Below are 21,745 nucleotides of genomic sequence, written 5' to 3' on the forward strand. Positions count from 1 at the left end.
TGAGTAACAGGCCTGCTTGACAGGCAGCTCTGCAGTGCATAACATTCTGATGACGACATATGAAAAGTAAAATAATCTTCTAGAAGACTGGGAGAAAAGAAGCAGAAGTCTATAGAAATGAGTGGATTTGGAAGCCTTTGGAAAAGCACATGCAAAAAGCTGCCCACCTATTCACCAACTTGCATGCGCTCAGTTTCACCAGGCCTTGAGAAGGAAGGAATGCTCAGAAGGAAACCACAGGCACACATTCTGCCCTTAGGAAACTTACAGTCTGGCAGGTTCAGAACAATTTCACTTCACTTTATGTAATTGTAAAGATGCCCCATAAAAGCAAAGCCTAGATGAAAACATTTGTCAATATTATTTACTCATTTTAATGCACTCAGACTTTGTACAGAGTAATGTCTTCAGATACCCACCAATAGGAGATAAGAATGGATCCGAGCGGACAATGTCTGCCCACATAATCCCTTTCTCCAGTTCCAGTTGACTGCCTGTGTCAACGATGGAGTCAGCAGTAAATTCCTAACGGCCCTTACAGTCTCCCTATAGCCACCTCTTTCTTTTCAATTCTTCTCCTTCACTCCTGCCTCTCTCTTTCTTGTGTTCTTTTTTATTTTTTCCCCTCTTCTCACTCTTGCTCTCCTCCAGGGGCACCTCAGGGAATGTCTTCATCCTGCTAATAGTTTTTGGTGCTAAAATGGATGTTTCACCCACAGTCTGACCTATGAGGAATGTGAGGGCCGGAACAGTTTCCCAAGAGTGTTCTAATATCAGTGAACAGAGAGAATTTGTTTCATCAGGAGAAAGTCGTTCATTGACGCCTTCGAAATCATGTAGAGGACTTCTCATGTCATGGCATATGACACTTCATCATTGGTTTGGCTCTTCCCACGAAGGTGAAGGAGACAGACAAGCAAAGTTAATTTCCCAGAGATCATCAGGGCTAAAATGCTCAGAGAAGATTTTACTGAAAGATATCATTGCTGAAATTTCTAGCATTCTATCTATGGCTTTCTAATAATAATAATGATAGCAGTAGTTGTTCTTATAATAGTAGATAGTAGTAATAATGATTCGTAATAATAGCCAGTGTTTGCTGAACGCTGACTGTATGTCAGAAATTCTTCACATGTGTTAACTCATTTAAACCTCCCAAAAACCCAATGAGGTAAAGATGGTTATTATTCCCATTTCATAGCCCAGGAAATATGGGGCTTAAGGCACTTGCCCGAGCTCACACAGCTAGGTAATCATCAGTTACATATTTCCCTGCTGCAAGAGAACAGTGTATTTGCAAAAACATATTCTGATGGGCAGCTCATTTGCTTCTAAAGACAAGCCCTGTCATATCCTGATTGTTACCATTCTCAAACCTGAGACGAGGAGCTGCCTTTGAATGAATCTTAGCTTCTTTCAGCTCTCTGCTCAAAGTCTCTTCCTCATAGGGCTCCCCTAACCCTTCTCTGTCAACTCTTTCTGTCCTTTTACCTGTTTGCTTTTAACACTGAGCACTTATTACTGCCTGACTGTCTTAGTCTGCTTGTGCTGCCATAATAAAGTGCCATAGATTGGGCTGCTTAAGCAATAGACTTTTATTTTCTCACAGTTTCTGGAGGCTGGAAGTCTAAGGTGAGAGGACCAGCATGGTCAGATTCTGGTGAGAGCTCTCCTCCTGGCTTGTAGACGGCCACCTTCTCACTGTGTCCTCACATGGGCTTTTCTCAGTGCATGCACTTGGGGAGAGAAGGAGAGAGAAAGACAGAGGGCACTATCAGATTACCCATCAGATTAAGACCCCACCCTTATGACCTCATTTAACTTTAATTACCTCCTAAAAACCTCATATCCAAATACAGTCACATTGAAGGTTAGAGCTGCAACATATGGATTTGAGACTAGGACACAGTTCAGTCCCTAATGCTGACCCAGCCGGAACTTGACACGCATCAAAGTGTTTATTGTGTGTCTTCCCAGCCCTCCCCCTACCACTGTCATGGGGACTTTGGATTGTTCTTTGTTGTATTCCTAATACATAGGACACTACCCCACACACGGTAGGTCCTCAGTAAATATTTGTTGGATGAATAAAGAATGAAAGGATCCCTCTTCTCTCCCTATATACTGGAAAATATATGTGGCCTAAATGAAGGAGAAGAACCCATCCCATGTAATCTTTCGAGCTTATGCAGCCACTCTTAGCTTCCGAGTAAATTCATGTTTCCTTCAGCTGACAACGTAGGCACCCTGCATATTACCTTCCGGATCCCCTCCCGAGAGAGCAGGAGCAGGAGCAGGTGGAGCTGTACACAGGCTGCCACCTGTGGAACACACGTGAGGAATGGGGGTGTGGCTTCCATTGTTACCAGAGAGTGGGCGTGGATGAGCAGGTGGAGAGAACAGATTCGAACTTGAGGAATGACTTGTCTTCTGATCACTTACCCCTCTTTGAGAGGAAAGTGCCCTCTGCCAGTTAGTGTTGGCTCCCCCTCCAGGGACCAAGCTTCACTGTGCTTCTTGCTTGCCATGTTGTGGATCTGGGAACATCTGTTTGGAAATGCATTTCAAAACGTGCATGCTCAGGTTCTGGTGACGTGGAGCGTAACTTCACTCACCCATAGTACCTCCTGACTCAAGCCTCCACGTAGGAGGAGAAAGTGTTTGGCAGCAACACTGGATATTTCTTAGGAAGGAAATCCTTCTAGGTTCTATGGAAAACCTAGGCTTTCTTCCCTAACTCTCTTGAGTGTGGAGCACAGCGTCCATGCACATACCAGCAGAAGTGCTGGCTATGACGTTGGTGTACAGCTTAGGAATATCCCCAAGAAGCCTGCCAAAGACTCAGGAGCCATGTTTATATTATTGGATATACTAGTCACAGCTTACATTAATATCTAAACAATAATGTTAATAACTATCTGGTTTTATCTTTCTGATAATAAAACATAGAAATTCCATAAGGGCAGGAACCTTGTCTTATCCATCTTCTCTCAAGAGCCTTGCACAAAATAATAAATACTTGTTGATTGGACGAATGACCCTAAACCATGCTATGACATGATGGTATTTTATCACCATTTTACAGACGAGAAAAAATTAGTGAGCTTATCAAGTTCATGCACAGTTAGTGGCAAATCTCAAAATGACACCAAGATCTCATGATTCATAGACTCTTCTGGTTTCCAAGCATCCCACCTGAATGTAAGTTCCACAAAGATAGATTATTTGCTTTGTTTCAATAAATTGCAAGCACCTAGGACAGCGCCTAACGTATATTGAATACTTAATAAACATTTGAATGAATTGAAAGAGTGAACAAAACGTTTGAGGTTTATCTCAACAGGTGCCTCATATGACATTTGGTGATCCCATTACTGAGAGATCTCTCAGCCTTTATTTGAATATATTCAGTAAGAGAGAAACCACTAGTGCTTTACGTATGACATTTCTGTATTTTGTCAGTTCTAAATGTTGAAAGTTATTTTTGTACGATTGGACTATTTCGCAATATTTTACAATTTTCACAATAAAATAATTTCAGGTCTCATGGATAAAAAATGTTGAACAGGACAAGGCTGAGGACAATCATAAGACTTGAAATTAGAGAGGTTTCATTAAGTTGAAGTGAAATTGTAATCATGTAACCAGATATGGGTCGTCTTCTTTTTCTTTTTCTTTTTTTCTTTTGGTGAGGAAGACTGTCGCTGAGCTAACATCTGTGCCAATCTTCCTCTATTTTGTACGTGGGACGCCACCACAGCATGGCTTGATGAGCGGTGTGTAGGTCCATGCCCAGGATCCGAACCACGAACCCCAGACCACTGAAGCAGAGCAAATGAACTTAACCATTATGCCACCAGGCCAGCCCCAGATCTTTTTATCTGTGCTGTCATTCAGACCACCTTTTCAGTCTCGCCTCAGTTATATCACGTCAGAGTCTGTGAAATGCTTTGTGGAAACTCAGTTCCATCCAGGTCTGCAGTGTTCTCCTGGCCACTGATCTGATGGTTGTATCAATGATAAAAGCTGATGATGGCATAGCACCCACCTGAGCCAGGCTCTGTTCTAAGTTCTTTATATGTATTAACTCATTTAATCCTTACAACAACCTCATTCCCAGGTTCCTATTAGTATGCCCATTTGACAACCAAGAAAAACTAAGGAAGAGAGAAGTTAAGCAACTTGCCCAGGGTCACACAGCTAGGAAGTGGGAGAACCAACTCAGATCCCAACATTCTAGCTCCAGAGGCTACAAACATAACTGCTGTGCTACACAACACACTGCACACTCGTAAGTTGTTCTGAATCGTGCTGGCTCCCCCAGAGCTCCACTTCACCCTCTCCTGTTCAAAACCCATCTGCAGATGAGTCACTTCTGACACGTTTTCAGGGATCGGTACCAAAGTCACCTGTGGTATCCTTACACAGAGGGATCTTTCCCCCTTTGGAGAAAGCATGAGAGTTTCCTGTTTGAGGTCCCCTGTCGGCTCTCCTGTCCTCACAGCCTGAGTCACTTGCTCAGCTTCTCTCAGTTCCCTGGGAGGCCCCTCTCACCTCTTATTCTGTTCTTTTGGTTACTCTTCCTGCACAGATCTCTCCTCCCTCACACAGAGAACTTCCCCATGGATTTCCTCGATATTTGTTGTGTTACTGGGCTAAAATCTCTCATTTGTGTTATTAGCCAGACCCTATGCAAAAATATGTAATAGAAGAAGAAAGAGATTTGTAATCCATTGCTTAGAAAATAAAGTCAGTGTTTAATTTTTATTTTCTCTGAAAAAACTATGTACCACGGGAGACTGTCTGTGCTCTTCTTAGCCACCTCTCCTGTCCTTCCTCACACTAGTGCGTGTCTCTTACCACGCTTCTTGTTTTTCTAATTTCTCTCTCTCTCTCTGCCACAAAGCCCTCCATTTTTCCCATTTATCTGAACATTTTTTCTCCTCCTTACCACGTTTCAGCTTTGAACTCTTGTGATCTGATGGGGAATTACGTCTCTGAGAAAATGTAGGCTTTCCAGTGTTGTAAAGTGCAGCCTGTCCACAGCCGAGGGCCCAAAGCATCGTGCCTGCAGCCAGGCCCCTTGCGTGGCAGGAGATCTGGGCTTTTCTTTCATCGGAACAACTCTCAACTGGAAGCAGAGATGAAAACACCACTCATGTCTCCCCAAGGTTCGTGTCTAATACTTTATAGTCTCTGGATATGCGTCCAAGGCTTCCTTTATTGGTATCATTTGCCTGCATATGACTCACCAGAAATGGCAGGCAGATGATAATTTCATCATAGTCCAGACATGTGTTTTAAGAAGCTGGCACCCCTCCTGGCTGACCTGACATATCGAAGTTCCTTGTATCCAACGTGGTCACCTCTGCAACCCTTGTTGAAAAATACTATAGATCGACTGCAGGAGTTGGCAAACTTGTTCTGGAAAGGGCCGATAGTAAATATTTTAGGCTTCGTGAGACATACGGTTTCTGTAGCAACTACCCCACTCTGGTGCAGAATGAAAGCAGCCACAGACAATGTATAAACAAATGAGCATGGCTGGGGTCCAATGTAACTTTATTTACAAAAACAGACAGCAGGGTGGATTTGGCCCATGGGTCCCTAATTTGCCACTTCCTGGTGTCAGGAAGGAAGAAGGAGGAAATAAGGACCAGACCCAGAAAAGGAGAAAAGTGTCATCAACCATTTCTCCAAGTCTCACATTTATTTAATTATTTTCTGAATCCAGTAACTAAATGACCTCCTGTTCCTAGGGGGTGTGAATCTCTTACGTTAATTTGGGGCCAGAATATCTAGTTTTATGTTATCTGGAGTTATTTTTCTATTTTGTTCTATTGCAAAATTTTAGACGTAATGTTTAAATATTTCAGCTGTGCCTTAGATGCATTAAGGGACCGACAGTGCCGCCCTGAGGCCAAGATGATGGTTGCAGTCAGACATAGAGGGAAAGGCCCAGGAGTTGAGTTGGGCCTGGGAAGAGCAGATCACCCTGCCCAGACAGTGAGGGACCCAGCACTGGCAACTTCGAAAGACCTGCCATTGGATTTTATTGATGAGTTTCCTGGCACAAGTCTGCTGTTTGTCCACATTGCTTTTGTAAAGGCAGCATTTTCCCCTTGCTAGACTCTTAGTCTAATGTTCTTGCCATGGTAAAGAAAAAGGAAAGCTGGAAGGCTTGAAAATAATTTCTTATTGGCTTAGGAATTCCTTTTGTAGTTGTCTGTTATTAGAAAATAAATCTGCCTGATTGAATTATTATTAAAATAGATTTTCATTCCCTGGGCAAAAAGTCACCAACGACAGGCACATTTATGTGTGTGTGTGTGTGTGTTTGTATACACACGTATGAATGTACAAGTTGGATGGCAAAGGGAAATTAGTTGGGGAGGAAACATTACAGTTAATGAAGGTTGGTGATCATTAGCATCTGTAGTCTGTACACACACAGACATCTGCCTTTCAGTCTTACAGGAGGAGTCAGTGCCTCAAAGACATATAACAAAGAGACCCCAACAATTGTTGGTGGCATGACTATAGGAGAGACCTGAACCGACACAAAGTTGACCTCTTAGCAATCTTTGCCAAAACTCTCTGATGGTTCTGAGGAAGACAAGAATGACAGGTTTAACAACAAGAACAACAGCCCTTGGGCCAGCAGTAAATGTCCAGAAAATCATCACTTATATATAGGAATTAAGTGCTTGGAAATAAATCAGAGACAATCTTAGCAGCTACCCTACAAGTGTAGAGGAGATAAGCAGGCCTATCAGCAAAGGAATTAAGAAATATTACTTAGGGTCCAGGTTTAATTGGAGCACAGAAGCCTGACCGGGCAGAAAACCAGGAAATGGTTTTCCCTCCCTCCAGCCAGATTCAGCGCTTGCTGTTTGACTTTCCTTCTACTGCATGTGTTATCGCCAGAGAGATCCTCTTGGGGCTACTAATGAGAAGTCTGCAAAACACTATCAGCTTGTGCTTCAGGCTGAAGATAACAGATAACTTAACATTCCATTGTCTGTAGGAATGCCTTTCTTTATAAACTAGATGCTTTAAAAAATTTCTTTCAGGGGCCGGCCCCGTGGCCGAGTGGTTAAGTTTGCCCGCTCCGCTTCAGAGGCTCAGAGTTTCGCTGGTTCAGATCCTGGGTGCAGACATGGCACTGCTCATCAGGCCACGTTGAGGCGGCATCCCACATGCCACAACTAGAAGGACCCACAACTAAAATACACAACTATGTACTGGGGGGATTTGGGAAGAAAAAGCATGAAAAAAATTTCTTTCACTTGTTAAATTTGAGGGTCTCCTAAAGTCTTGAAATTGAGTCTGTGAATTTTTAGATAGGGTTATGACCATCCTTCAGACGTGCTTTGGGATCGCTGGGGAATGAGGGGAGTTCAGGGTTGGAGAAGTGAACTTCACACTCATCTCCAAGGTTGAAATGACCCTGTGCAGAGGACCATCCAAGAACGGGTGGGTAGAGGGAGAAGAGAAGGGAAAGGTTTGAACTTTAGGCTCAGCAAAAGACAGAAGAGCCTAAAAATGAGAACAAAATGGGACCTTCAGAGAAGGTGGTGATGGGTAGGACGTAGGAAAGGCTGAGGCCACAGAATTGCAGGGTCTGCACAGGTCGCTCTCCTCACCCTGGTCCCCAAACTGATAACTTGGGAACGTAGCGTGCTTTCTGGGCTTAAAATGCTTGAATTTTAAAGTCAACAGGTAGGGATCTGAGAAAATTTACGCTTTTGCCAAACAGTGTGGAAGGTCCTTTCACAAGTACCACGCTGGCATTCCCCAAAACATTGCGGGGAGGTTGTCTTATTACAGTAATTTTTACAGATAAGAAAATGGAGTCCTGGAAAAATTATGTCTCTTGCCCAGGGACACATAATTAGGCAGTGGAAGCAGTGGGATTCAAACCAACACCTTGGGAGTCTAGAGCTCACAGTTTTTGTTCTGCTCTATGGACGGCAGGTTAGCCTGAGACCAGAGAGGGCTCACCTATGAGGGAGCAAGGGCTGGGAATGACTGCTCCCCGGAAATCTGAGCTCATGGAGAGTGGCTGAGGGTCAGGAAAGCAGGCTGCAGAGTCCTCAAAGGCTGGGGTACAGGTCCTGCCAGCTCAGGGGACTTGCAAAGAGTGACAGAGTTTTGAAGCATCCATTATGGGTAAGATGAGAGAGAATTCTTTGGGGCTAATTAAATTTACTGCTGAGGATGCAGCTAATGTGAGACGTAATGAATCTGTAGCAGGCTTGGGTGTTTTGGGTGTGGAGTCTCCCGCAGAAATCAGTTGAACAGAAGTGGGAAAAGCAGGTTGTGGCTAATGAGATAGAAGAGAAAAGTGAAAAATCAAGAGGTAAGGTGCCTGGCAGGCCAGTAGCGCAGCGGTTAAGTGCGCACGTTCCGCTTCGGCGGCCTCAGGTTCGCCGATTTGGATCCCGGGTGCAGACATGGCACCACTTGACAAGCCATGCTGTGGTAGGCGTCCACGGATGTTAGCTCAGGGCCAGTCTTCCTCAGCAAAAAGAGGAGGATTGGCAGCAGTTAGCTCATGACTAATCTTCCTCAAAAAAACAAAAAAAAAAAGAGCTAAGGTGTCTTTCTGATCAGTCTAAAATTCTCCAGAGGAAATCATGCTTCTTTCCATAGATATAGTCCACATCATATGTTCTGTCCTACAATACAAAGTTTTTGGGACATTCTGGAGGAAATTTACATTTCCCTGGGTTTCGATTCCTTTCGCCTCTGCCCTGTCACTTTGCTTCTCTCTTCTTTCTCCTGAGTTCCCTGCCTCAGCCCTTCAGCTTCACTCCACATTCTGCAACCTCTATTTTAGCCCCTTTATACCTTCCTCCAAATTCTTCCTCACTTATTATACCACTTGCTCATGTCAACTTCTGTCCCATTGTGTATTCAGGAAAAGAGGCCTGGATGAAAAGTGAATCCATTTACATTTTTGAGCTAAATATATCTATCTTAAAGCATTTGTTCAAGGTCAGTATGATTGATTTCAAAGTAGAAATCATTCCTGATTTTTCCACGATTGCTCAGATTCACAAGTATGTACAAACGGAAAATTCACTGATTTTTCAAAATTGCAAATAGAAGTTCTCACTGTTCTATTCTTTAAATAAGACAGAAATTCTGATGGGAGTATGGAGGCAGGAGAGAAATGGCAAGAAGGCTGGAGGCTCTGCAGAGCAGATGGTCTGAGACTGCAGTGACCCCGGGGCTGTCAGACGTGGATGGGGACAGGAATGGTGGCGCTAACTGGTGGGAGTGAAAGCGTGATCCTCATGTCGAAAATGCTGAACTAGACCGCGGAGATGCCCCCTGCGGTGTTCAATCTCTATCAAGCTACTTTTTCATAAGTTACAGGTAGAAAGGAATCATCATTTTAAATTCAGTGCAGCACTTCAGACACTAAGGAGAAATCGATGCATGTTAATTTACTTATTCCAGCTAAAGAAGAAACAAATTCAAATAAAATGAGCAGGAACCATAGTGTTCCACATCCTGCTTTATGATTGCCAGAAACTGTATACATATGTTAATACCACTGCTCATGTACTTAATGGATAATTGTCTGCAGCTCTGTGAAAACTGGCTGATCTCTTTACTGAAAGACATTTTTGTGTTAACCTGTTCTGGTTTCCCACGGAGCTGGCGTTTCAGCCGCACTTTCTGATTTTTTTCTGAGAAGTGAGCGCCACCTCCTGGCCATTGAGAGGATTGCCGAGCAGCAGAATAGAGTAGGCTGTATTTTTTGAACATTCTTAACCAGGCCAAGAAATTAAAATTATCTTGCAGTTTCTGAAGCGAAATAATCACCTAAGAATCCACACGACTTCTGGGCAGTCCCTTTCTCTCCTTTCAAGCAGTATACTATTTTTATTCAATATTCATCATCTCTAGCGTAAACTATCCTTATAATAATAAACAGTACCCCAGCACAATCGAGGAGCTCCCATATGCTCTCCGGGCAGAGATGGGTCCCTGGCCCCAGGATATAGGTTAACAGTTTAAAGGAAAGAGTAACCCTGATTTTCTGACTCTGAAACTAAGGCAGGACAGACCTCTACAAAGAAGCCTTCTTGGTAGAAGTGAATTTTGTCCCTTCCTCAACAAGGGAAAAAGCACAGTTCTTGCCGGTAGATTAATGACTAAAATCGGCCTCGATACAGAATCCCACCGAGGCTTCACCTGCACAGTCCAGAGACGTACCCATGAGATACACGGTCAACCTGCTAGCGCATTCTTATGATCCAGGCAGGTAACACTATATCCTAAATGCATTCCTCTTTGGTGAAACTGAGGAAATAGGAATGACACGGGGTAAATGTGGCAAATGGTTTATTGTGGGATTCTCTTTATTCCCTCGATTCCCTTGATTTTATTTTCTTCTTTACTATAAATTTGTATTTGAAAATTGTTCCAACAATTAAAAACTAGAGGGTCAGATTTAAAAGTTCTTACACAACTAGAAAATTTTTTTTAATTGCCTAAAAACAATAAAGACTTCTAAATCCCAGCTTACATGGGTCCATATCAGTTACTTTGGCTTAATTTAGATGTGGTCGTTCTTTACTAATTTTGGAAGTTATGGTGTGAGGTACTGAGTAGGTAGTCTAGGAATCACCTTGACAGTATCTGACTGACACCAGGATCTCAGCCCCCTTCCTTCCCAACGGGGGGAGAATGGTGTGATTAGCAACAGCCAACTCTCGTGCCCCAAAAAAGCAAGAACACTCTTCTAACCGAGAAGGCCCTGGGCAGTTAACTAGATTCAGCTTCCATTTAAAGTTCTGACAGACGGTATTGGTGCTACCTGTCCTTGGCCATGAGGCTTCTTTATAGAGGTTCTTGGGGCACTTTTTGGTGGGACGACACTCTTGTGGGCAGCATTTGCAGGCATTAATAGAATGGCCAGACTCACAAAAGTTGGAATTATATTCATAACCAGCGTCTGCTTAATGCTGTAAAAATACCAAAGGAATAGCAAAGAGTTTCTGGGTATTTGGGGAAAGGGGTTCTTCGAAATTTTTGATGTGCAAGCAGAATAATGACAACTCATCTGTTCTCCATACTTTTATCACACACGTGTCATACATCGTAGTCAGATCCAGATTTAATTTGTTGGAATGGGGCCCGGGCTTGGGGATTTTTTTAGGGCTCCGCAGGTGATGCTAACGTGCTGCCAGGGTATTAACAGGCTCTGTGCAAACAAGAGGTTCTTCTCACCCACCAGGAGAGATCAAACGGCTCTGGCTTAGACAATTGTGTGGTAAAACAAAAAGTCTAGGCTTCAAGGAGTAGAGACAGGGAAAGAAAAGAGATATTAGTTCAAAGAATTAGACTCAGGAACCAGTAAGGAAGAATGGCGAATCCAAAACATCAGAGAACTCTATTGATGAGGGGAAATGCTCTGAACTTGGAGTGACTGCCGAGAGGGCCATCCCAGCTCTCCAACACAATGTCTTTGGACCGAGAAAAATCAGAAGGGAAGCCACAAGGCCATGAGGCTCGGAAAACCTGTTTCCTAAACAGAATGGAGTTGGTGTGTGCCTCATGTTCCAGCGAAGTCTGTCCTCCTCTATCTGCCCTCACTGCTTACAAATGAATCACACAACACTGCTTTGTTGACCCGTGGACTTAGTATAAAAAATGAGAGAGGGCCGGCCCCGTGGCCGAGTGGTTAAGTTAGCACACTCCACTTCAGCAGCCCAGGGTTTCACCGGTTCAGATCCTGGGCACAGACATGGCACCACTCATCAGGCCATGCTGAGGTGGCGTCTCACATGCCACAAGTAGAAGGACCCACAACTGAAAAAATATACAACTATGTACTGGGGGGATTTGGGGAGAAAAAGCAGAAAAAAAACAAGATTGGCAACAGTTGTTAGCTCAGGTGCCAATCTTTAAAAAAAAAAAGCTTCACTAGAAAAAAAAAAGAAAAGCATGATTTTTCACTAAAAAAAAACATGAGAGAGGAGATAAAGGTCTAATGTAGTGGTTGGCAAATAAATTTTGGGTGCAACTCATCTCAGGAGCTTGCTACAATTCAAATTTATAAGCCCAACCCAAGACATTTTGGTTCAGCAGGTCTAGGGTAGGGCTTGGAGCAGGGCTAGTTCTGAAACGTATGAGTTTCTGAGATAAGAATACAGGTAGAGGACTACATACCACGTGATATTTAAAAGTTATAAACCACACTAACAGACTGGTGAGGAAGCTGACACCGCCTTCCTCGACAAATAAGCCAATACAGTGACCTGGAAGGTCAAATACAAATATAGAGCCTTAATGTTTAAGTTCTGTCCTCTACTTCAGTGTCAAAGGTCTAGCCTCCTACTTTGGCAAATATGCTTTCATAAAAGCCTGGAAGGCCAGATTCAGATTTAGCACTTTCAAGTCTCTCGGCGTTGAGGGAAGGAGACTGAGGCCCACCCACTCTTCTCTTTCCACCTGGCTCTACCTGGGACCATAAGGCATCTCGATGTATGTGTGGGGACATGCCAGGCCACATGCGTAGGTTCTGACCAAATACCCTCTGCTATCACCCCCAGGCAGCAGCCTCTCTGGCTAGGGGTATGCACGCTGGTGACATTTCTGCCCCCTAGAGGGAAGATGAGGGAATGGGACCACATGGGCCCTGTTGGCTGGCTTGGGCCACTTGAGTTAGCAATTCCAAGATCTCAGTCCCCGGGTCACGGTCTAAAAAGAGGATGTGGGCTCTGTGCATGTATATTCCCAGGTCCCACAAATGTCTCCTCCCAGGGAAGGGGCAAGCTTGGAGAAGGGGCATATCAGGCCATCTAAGGCCCCAGGGCCTCCTTTTGCCTGGTCTAAGATGGGTGTTGAACCCAGGTGACTCAGATGCTTGAACCCCAGTCTTAGACCCCAATGTCTCGGAGCACTGGTCTGGCAGGAAAGCCAAGAAAAAGGCTTGTTGGCTGCCATTAGGTCATTATCACTCCAGAGGCACTTGGGATGGTCAAGGCAACTGAGCTAGGAAACCCCCATCTTTATCATCTCCCCTCCCACCTCCATAACTTCTCTTACCAAGTAAAATCAAGGAAAAATACTTTCTCTCTATATTCAAAACAGTATTATTTTAAATGTAGGAGTTTTAATATGAATCTTTCTCACACTTAAGATTCTTGAGTTTTAAAATGCAGAAATAATAACTTTGAATCCAAGAAAGGATATAATTTCACACTAATGCAATATTTCTGTAAAACTTTACACCTTGTTGACTATCAGCTGAGAACTTTACATTATTAAAAATCCATTAGGATAATAACCACACCATTAGCTCTCTGGTAGACACCGTAAAACCTATTTGTTTAAAATAAACCATTATTTTTGGCAGGCACTCCTTATGGTAAGTGGGGACGTCTATCGTGGAATTGTTCCCGCATGAGCCAAGGCCCCAGAATAAGGCCTAGGTTGTGTGTAGGCAAGTCTGTGACCACAGCTAGGTAGAGTTGGTCAGCACTGAGCAACCTCAGCCCAGCCCAGGGAACCAGTGCTCCACGGAGCCAGAAGACAACACCTTTGAGCTAGTCACTCTTTTCGTTAAGCCCCTCAGGCTGCAGTAAAATCCAGATATGGCTGTAGGGAGGAATGCCACATAAATGATGTTCTGTCAACTTTGTAAGCCAGCTCAGAGCTTCTCAACTCTGGCTGGCCCCTTAGTGTCGCTTGGGGAGCTTATGAAGGTACTCGTAGCAGGAGCATCTCCAGAGATTCCTGTGCGATTGGACTGAAGTTAGCCTAGATGGCAGTGCTTTCATGAAACTTCCAAAAGGTATTAATATGCAGCCAGGGTTGAGGAGCCCTGGTTTAATGAACTGGCTAATATCAAAGATTCTGAGATAATAAAATAGAGAACAGGTTTTGATGAGGAGGAAGAAGAGAAGAAGGAAGAAAAGAGGAGTGGGGAGAATGGGAGGAGACGGCCAAGGAAGCATGAAATCAAGGTTTAGGGCTGGGAGTCATGGCAGAGCCTCGACAGAAGTGTGACCTTGACAGATTGGGGGAACAAATGTATTTACAGGCACAGACCATCAAGTTGGTATTTAGGGCACTGTCCAAAATCTTATCTACTTCCCAGTTTGCTTTGTCCTAACTTAGTCGACACTGAGGCCAGAATGAATTGCCCCATACCATCGGAAACTGAACACATGGTCCTCTTTTGGATTTTTAGACTCCCGGAGACCAAACATCACTACCCATTGGACTGTCTTCACTGCACTGAATGACGTGCCATTGACCTTCCCCAACATCACTGAGAGCAGCACCCCAACATCAGAGTATACATGAATACAAATGCACCGATTATTAGTGTAGAGATCAATGAAGTTTCACAAAGCGAACACACTGGGGTCACCAGCACCCAGATCAAGAAACAACTTGTTAGTCTCCAGAAGCCTCTCTGGAACCCCCATCCAGTTACTAACCCCTTGGTTACCATCGGACTTCTAATCCTAAAAATTAGTGAGTTTTTCCTGTTTTTAAGCTTTATGTAAATGAAATCATACTCAACATACTTCTGTGTGTTGCCTCTGTAGATCAACATCATGTTTGTGAGATCTACCCATTTTGTTTCACACAGTTATAGTTTATTCATTCTTGCGGTTGTATGATATTTCTATTTAAAAAAAAATAAGGTGAAATAAAGAGTTAGGGATTAAAGAGTGTGGGAGAGATGGTCATGTCAGATGTCAAAAATACTATAAGCCTAATTTAAAATATGTTCGTAAATATTTCTTAGTATGCGTGGTCAGCAAATTTGCATTAACATCGCTGTTTACTCAGAGATAGTATATTTCCAATAACTAGTTTTCTATGTTCTACTTTAAGACCTTAACTAAATTGCTGTCCCCTAATTGGTTGCCAGCAAAAATTATCTTGTCAGTGTGAAAGTATCAGCGAATCTATCACTTTACACGGTTATAATGTCCCTACTTCGGTCAATGTGGATGATATAAAAGTCAGTTTCATGTAAAATCATTCGAAGGACTCCTGGACCATAAAGGGAATTTTATTCTCAAGAAAAACCTTAGAGCAGTGGTTCTCAACGTTAGCATGCCCCAGAATCACCGGGAGAGCTCATAAAAGCCCATTTCCGGGGCCCCGAGCCCAGATTTCTGATTCAGTAGGTCTAGAGTGGGTCGATGTTGTGCTTTTCCAACAAGCTCCCAGATGTTGCTAATGCTGCACACCTGGGGACTACATTTTGAGAACCACTGCCTTAGAGCCTGCAAATAAAGTTATGTCTACATTCTTTCCCCACATCCCACTGATAAGGTTACTTCCTGTCTTGCATTTGTTTTTCCAAAATCCTTGGAATCAACTAGGTAGCAATTTTAGCATTGTTGTCATATTTACCTTCCCAAATCATTAACATCTCTGACCTTGTTCTGCCCTACAATGCAACTCTGCTTTTGGAGCACATATTTCATTTCTTCTTGATTTGCTTGCACTTCAGTGGCCCCAACTGTCTGTCAGCTCATTAAAGGCATCTGGCATGCACTTGTCTGCATCCCTTAGTCCCTAGCAGGGGTCCTGCATGCACTACTGAACTCACTGGCTGTATTCTCTGCTGGCCCATTGATTTAATCCATGCAGCCTTACCAAGACGTGTTTTGTTCATCTGCCTATATACCTGTAAAATGAAGCTTTGCTTCTTGCTGTTGTAAAAATAGGGAGATTATAACAATAATCTGTGATCGTATCATGACAAGTCAATAAAAACCCACTACTTTCATGCTTTACCATATGTGTTCCTCAACCAGAGTGTTTCTCAGACTTGGCTGCACGTTAGCATCGCCTAGAGAACTTTAAAAAAATACTGTCTGGGTTCCACATCAGAGGTTCTCCTTTAATTGACGTGGGCTGTCGTCTGGGCGTAGAGATTGTCAAAAGCTCCCAGGTGATTCTAATACATAGAAAAATTTTAGAACTTCTGAAGTACCTCATTCTCTTTATGAGTTTTGAGCGAGCCACGTTTTGCCTACAAGGTTATTCTCAGATACGCCTATCCTTGCTTTAGTTCTGTGCCTCATATGGATGTCTTCCTTTTGAATTTTGCTTCCATAAACAAGAAAACATAATGAACTGCTATTTACATGTTGCACAGAGCATTAAATTCATTCCAAATCTTGAATAAACCTGCTAGAAATAAAAAGTAATAAACTGCTGAGTTCTGCATTTTCTGTCTCAATTTAGCTAGTCCATAAAGACTTGGCAGCAAAGAGTTTGTGGTACTTGTAATTAATGACTAGAACAGGGTTGTTCGAAGTAAATGATTCATTTTGAAATAGTCCTCGAACTTCCAGGGCATTTTCCCATTATAAAACAATTATATGTAAAAACAATAGTGCTACTTTAATATTAAGATTTATAACCATGTCATGTCATTCTAAATGTAATGACCTCATGTCTACTGTCCCACTGATTTGGGAAACAAAATATTGATTTCAGTCAAATGAAGCTACTTGAAAATAGCTTAAATTTAATCAGTGAGAAACTAACTGATGTTGTAAAAGGAGTCAACTGATTTCCACTCTCCCCCAGAACTTAGTAGATGGATGGATACCATCTGGAGAAAGACAATCACTTCCTAGAATCAGCCCAGGAAATAGCTCTTCCTCAAATAGTGATGGTGTCAATAGGTCTAACCCAATGAACCCTTTCTATCCGATCTTTTCTTAAGGCTAGGCCCTTGTACTCAGAATAATTAAACATGGAGTGAAATTTAGTTATGATTTATCCATAGCTATTTTAATAATTTACAGCCATCAGTCTATATTACTGAAACTGCTGAGAAAAACATTAACAACTTAATAGGATTTCTAGAGTGATAAACTTCAGGTCACAAGCTATGGCAGTTGTTCCGAACTCAGTCATTGACTCAATGTATAAACTTGGAGAAATCATTAGCTTTCCTTTGCTGCATCTACAGGTACAAGATAAACTGGAGAATTCAGATAATCACTCAACCTACCTCAAACATATTGTGAGTAAACTAAAAATTTCACAACAGATAGCTTTTTAAAAAGTTAAAAATAAATGTAAATAGCACCTTTAAATATCACTTTCACCAACCTCATCCTCACCTAGAGATTTCAAGACTAATAGTGGCTAATATTTACGTAGCACAGTAGAATTAATAAAGTACTTTTATACATATTTCATTATATTTTCCTCCAAACCCAGGGAAATTGGAAGGGTAACAATTTACATGTTACGTATTTTTAAAAAGCGAGTCTCAAAGAGGTTAACCGAGTAACTTAGCGTCAAACAGCCCGAAGTGTGCGGAACTCGAGCACCACCCAGCTTTTCTGACTCAGTTGTAGTTCTTCCAATTGGCCTCTAGAGGGTAGTCTTTAGTCAGTAATGTCACATATGCTCCGGGCTGGGAGCTTCGATTCTGATTGGAAACATTCCGCGTACACTGACGCTGTTTTCTCCGGGTGGGCAAGGAATAAGGACTCAGTGATTTAAGAGTCTTTTTTTTTTGTTTTTTAGACTCACCCTCTTTTGGTTCTATACAGACCCTTGCTTCCAGATACTACTTACTGAACAATTCATTTTCTCCCCCATCCTGGCCTTGTTTAAATGATGGAGTGTTGTAAGTCTTGCCTCTGGTGGGGGTTTGCTCTAAACTTCTGCAAGGCAAAGCAGCTCCCTCCTGACTCTGTTCTGGGGCAGCACCAGAACGATATGCTTAGAGACCTGTGCTGCCAGTTTGGGGAGCAATTGGGAATTCACATTTAGAAACAAATTTCAGAGGACCCCTGTATCACTTCTGGTATCCAAATCATTGTTGGCTGATGATACCACATTGCCAAATGTTTTACCAAGTCACCCTGAACCATCTAATAGAAGTCTTCACTCTGTTTTGTCCAGACCGTCTGATTTCCCCAGCAAAAATAGAGCAAATAAACACTCATTCAAATAAACAAACAAGCATTCATTCACACAGGCTATTTGCACGACATAGTCCAAAAGTTTACTATATTTGTCCTTAGTCACCCAAGTATAAAATCTAAAAGTCAACCATTTCCTGTTCTATTTTCTCCCCAGTGACTGTTGATTCTTCTAATATCATAAGTTTCCTTTGCTAACTCACATTAGTAGCCAGACCTACATGTCAGATTCTCATTCTTTACACACCCAATCAAAAATGAGATTTCGGGCTGGCCCAGTGGTGCAGGGGTTAAGTTCGCACTTCCGCTTCTCAGCCGCTGGGGGTTGGCCAGTTCGGATCCCGGGTGTGGACATGGCAACGCATGGCAAAAGCCATGCTGTGGTGGGTGTCACACGTACAAAGTTGAGGAAGATGGGCACGGATGTTAGCTCAGGGCCAGTCTTCCTCAGCAAAAAGAGGAGGATTGGCAGTAGTTAGCTAGGGGCTAATCTTCCTCAAAAAAAAAAAAAAGAAAGAGATGTCATCCCTTCCTTTACTCAGTTGATCAAGTCCTTCCACTTCTAGCATTCTCCAGGAAGTCTTTCTGTACAATCTTACAGTTCCTGCTTCCTTAAAGTTCGCTCGTTGTTGAGTGTAAGCATTTATACCACACGTCCTCATGCAATCCTCCTTTGCAATCATCCTCTGCAATTAACCGAGCTCCAGGCTTGAATCACAGCCCAAAGTTACCAATTGAAACCTCCCTCTGCCCAGAGCAGGCGTGGTGGTGACTTGGGTGTGTGACTGTGAACTTTCAGTTGCTCAAGGACAACAGGAAGCCAGGTTTCTGGTTGCTACCACGTTAAACTTTAGTGGAGATTTTTATTGTTTGTGGGCCATGGAAATTTTTCCTCTGAGGGGTCAACTGAGTTCACCCTGCTTCCTAAAATCTAGATAAAATTGGCTCAAAACCCCATTGTACAGATTGTGAAAAGTCCCGTGTTCTCTCGAAAGCTTTTAAGAACTTCCAGGGTTCTTAGAGCCTGTCTCCGGATCACACCAGGCACGAGTCTGCCTCGGCAGAATTAGTACAGTTTAGGAATTGGCTCCCAGCAGCCGTCATGATCTCCCTTTCCGGCCTCACAGAGGCCAACACTGCAATTGAGACTTTTGCTTCTTTTTCCCAGCCGCCAGCCTTTCCTCTCCCCCCATGAAAGGAAACTTGTTCACGTGTGATATTGATGTATGCGTCAGACTTTATTGATGGCTAAAGATCATTCTGGCTGTGGTATGGGGAACGCATGGAGGGTGTCTAGATATTGGGAGCCAGTGAAGCCACAGTGGCCAGAGTTCAGGGATAGTCTTTTGGACTAGAGTGAGGAGGTGGTAGCAGGGATGGCCTAGTCAATTAGCCGTGACCTGATTAATGTCTCTTTCTCCTCTTCTCCCGTCGTTTCTACCCACCCACGTTATCCTCATCTGTAAACTTTATTTCCTTTTCACCTCCTAATACTTCTCTCCAACTTTCCTAATACGTGAAGGAACCTGATATTCTCCTCCTTTCTCCTTTAAAGTTCTAGGATTCCATTTCCTGTAGGAGGGAAAAAGAGTATCTAGCACTCACAAAGACTAGTCAAACATTTTAATCTAAAAGTCAGTGGCACATACTTAAAACATTAACAAAGCAAAGAAATTAGTGAGGTTTTTTTGTGCCAGAGGATATAAAATACTTCTATCATGGTGTATGTATTCTCTGTGGATATTTTAATATTCCAAACAAATAGCATTATGCTTCAGTGTCTATGCTAATATCCTTCAGTTAAAACTTCAGCTTTTAGCAAACTAAAATGGCACTGAACATACCAGTTTCCACTTACTTGATGACAAAAAGCTAAAAGTTTGATAAGCTGTTCTGTTAGTGAAGTGTGAGGAATTTGTTGGTGGTCTTGTAAATGGGAAAATTGGCAACATCTATCGATTACAAATGCATTTACCCTTTGACTCAGCAATTCCACCTCTGCAAAATGAGGACGATATAAATCAATATTTGTGAAGCCCTTAGGGCAGAGCCTGACATTCTGGAAGCCTGTGAAGTTTTGAGTTCCTCTCTGTTGGAATGCAGAGATAGGCAATGTCCTCAGTCTTTGAGCTTCTGTAAGTGGATCTGTGTCAGCAGTGGTCCCTCTCTGTCCCGAGGAAGCCTGATTGTGTCTTGGGACATCACGAGAGTATTTTCTAAGGTTCAAGTGTGATCCTCAAGAGCTCAAAGGGTAAATGTATTTGTGCTGCTAAAGCCCCCATTGAAAAATCTGTATATTTCATGTTGTGAGGAAGGTTTAATGACTCCAGCGCAACAAAGTAACTCCCCGGGATATTTGCATTTGTCAGGGGAACCTAAATAGCTGGTCCTGCTCCGCCCGTGAGAGGCACTCCCATGAGCCGGGTCCTGAGATTTTCTTGGTGCACGGCCACAACCTTCAGCAGATTTTCTCCACTCACCTTTTGGCATGTCCATGACCATCATACTGGCTGGTCCAATTTCTAGATTTTCTCCTGACAAATATTATATTTCCCACATACAACAGGGTCTCCCATTTCCCTACAGAGAGTGTTTATCTATTTTTACTTTTCCAGCAGCTTCACAACTTGTGCCTAGGCTGAGTTTGCAGGCACTTTGTCTCCCGCGTCGATTAAGCACCGCATTTTAGGTTTGGCCCAACAAATTGATGCAACAACTCACATATGTGGGACAAGGAAATTGAATTTCCAGCCTTGCAACCAATTCTGAATAGTAACAGTTGTGAAGATAAGCTAAGTTTATTCAAAAGCGGTTTAGCACGGTGACAGTATGGTCCAAATCAGAGCTCAGCAGCCTGATTTTGAAATATTTCCAAGTTCATGAAAAGGATAACTTTGTATATAAAAGGCTTTGTACTTTTGGGGTAACTAAATGGCTTAGTGGGCTATCCATATTCTTGCATCTGATGTTCACATTTGGTATTACACTGCTTTCAAAGGACTGAAGTGCTCCAGAATAAGAGAGGTGAAATGAGTTACATAAAAATAAAATGTGTCATCTAAAAAGATAAGCAAACGTTTTGTTTTTAACTTTTGGATGTTTGCCTTTAAGTTTTTTAGAAACTTAAAGCATTGGGGCTGGCCCGGTGGCATAGTGGTTAAGTCCGCACAGTCTGCTTTGGCAGCCCTGGGTTCACCAGTTCGGATCCTGGGTGCAGACCTACACACCACTTATCAAGCCATACTCCGGAGGCATCCCACATAGAAGAACTAGAAGGACTTACAACTAGGATATGCAACTATGTACTGGGGCTTTGGGGAGGAAAAAGAAAGAGGAAGATTGGCAATAGATGTTAGCTTAGGGACAATCTTCTTCACCAAAAAAAAAAAAAAAGCCCTACTTAAAGCATTTATTTGCCATTAGTAATCATCATAATAGCTAAAATTTAGTTAATAGTCACCATGTGTGAAATCCATTTGAGCGCCTCAAATCCGTCACCTCTGGGAGCGTACACAACAATCTTCTTGTAGGAAATTGAAGATCAGTGAGTGTCAGCGACTCCCCGAAGTTCCCATACTTGGCAAATGGGAGAGCTGAGGTTCAGACCCAGGCAGTCTGATACCGGGGGCTGGGTTCTCAATCACACTGCCCCCCAATTGCTATAGGCTTGTGTATTTTTCCAGTCATAAACTCTGCTTAAAGTTCCATGAATAGTAATGTGATTTCTTTTCCCTTCTGTGGTCTATAAATTTGTGTAATTGGATTTCTGCGGACCTTTGCACTACAGGCAATATTTGAAGTGG

The 21,745-nt window shown here is 42.8% G+C and overlaps 1 protein-coding gene and 1 long non-coding RNA gene across 20 annotated transcripts in view; one reads left to right on the forward strand and one right to left on the reverse strand.

The window, feature by feature from the left end:
• Positions 1–21,745, forward strand: part of PDE4D (phosphodiesterase 4D) — a 1,369,870-nt gene that overhangs the window by 642,018 nt on the left and 706,107 nt on the right. The window lies entirely within an intron of this gene.
• Positions 1,572–5,195, reverse strand: LOC103547346 (uncharacterized). Its single transcript, XR_543924.2, has 3 exons — positions 4,994–5,195; positions 2,443–2,547; positions 1,572–1,736 (listed from the first exon to the last, which is right to left on the reverse strand). It is a non-coding gene; the product is annotated as an uncharacterized lncRNA (long non-coding RNA).

The sequence above is a fragment of the Equus przewalskii genome, chromosome 20 (assembly GCF_037783145.1).
Source record: "Equus przewalskii isolate Varuska chromosome 20, EquPr2, whole genome shotgun sequence".
NCBI lineage: Eukaryota > Metazoa > Chordata > Mammalia > Perissodactyla > Equidae > Equus > Equus przewalskii.